The sequence below is a fragment of the Ruditapes philippinarum genome, unplaced genomic scaffold (genome assembly GCF_026571515.1).
Source record: "Ruditapes philippinarum isolate M1 unplaced genomic scaffold, ASM2657151v2 ctg493_1_1_1_1, whole genome shotgun sequence".
NCBI classification, from domain to species: Eukaryota; Metazoa; Mollusca; class Bivalvia; order Venerida; family Veneridae; genus Ruditapes; species Ruditapes philippinarum.
Window position 1 is genome coordinate 123,063 of NW_026860883.1, and position 1,103 is coordinate 124,165.

Here is a 1,103-nt window from a genome sequence, read left to right on the forward strand (position 1 = left end):
CAGTATAGTTTCTGAGGGGTAGTCGTTCAAGATAGTTTGCCTATACGGGTCTATGCAAATTAAAGTGAACCCGGGGCGGCACAAATTTGACCCAATGGGCATGATTTATGTAACATTTCTAGAGGTCCACTTGGCAATGCTACATACTAAATATATCATCTCTAGGCATTGAAGTTTCATAAAAGAAGACTTAAATTTATTTTACTATATAACCCAATGTAATTTAAGTGACCCCTAGGGCTGTGTCAATTTTTACCCCCAGGGTCATGATTTAGATTTTTTTTAAAGAGTACAACAAGGTGATACATGCTTAATGTCTAAGCCCTAGGCACCGTAGTTTCTCAGAAGAATTTATAAAAAAAGTTTCATTTTCAATGTTCAATTTTTAGCTCCTACGACCTTCGTATTCCCGTTCAGTTCAAGATCAAAATCTATCAAGTGGTTCAGGAGAAGGTGTTTTGTAAGGACATTGTTGATATATTAATAAATTGATGGCTGAGATGATGCATTTTGTATACAAATATGTACAGGCTTACAACACAAGCAAAGCTGTAAATAAATTGTGTGCATTGTTAACATGATATGTACGGCAGCTAGCTCTTTGTGTTTTCTTTTGAAATAGAAACACATTTTTTAAGATCAGGAAAGTCCTTCTCTTCGTCTCAATTGAATAAATCATGAATGAAAATTAGTCTCGTTTTGGGCTATTCTCAGTTACAAAAGAATCTCGCTTTAACATTAAGCACAAGGTAAATGAACAAAATATTAAAGAAGAGTGGTTCGAAACTGACAAAATAAATGTAGAGATGCTTTTCACTATTTACACGACAGATTCTGACGATCTGTTTCCGGAAATATGTAGATAATAGTTCTTACAAATTTCATAGTTTCCTCCCATTTCTTCAATTACTACAGTACTGTTCATATCATACTTGCTAAGGAGTCCTATGAATTTTCTAAAATGTATCGAATTAGGAAGCAAGGGCAATTTAGAGTTATCGGGTTCTCTTTGTGAGCTACCGAAGTTTTTGCTCATTTTATCTGCAACAGTCGGATTTCCCGGCATTTTCAGTGTCTTGCTAAAAGTCTTTTTATACGTGACA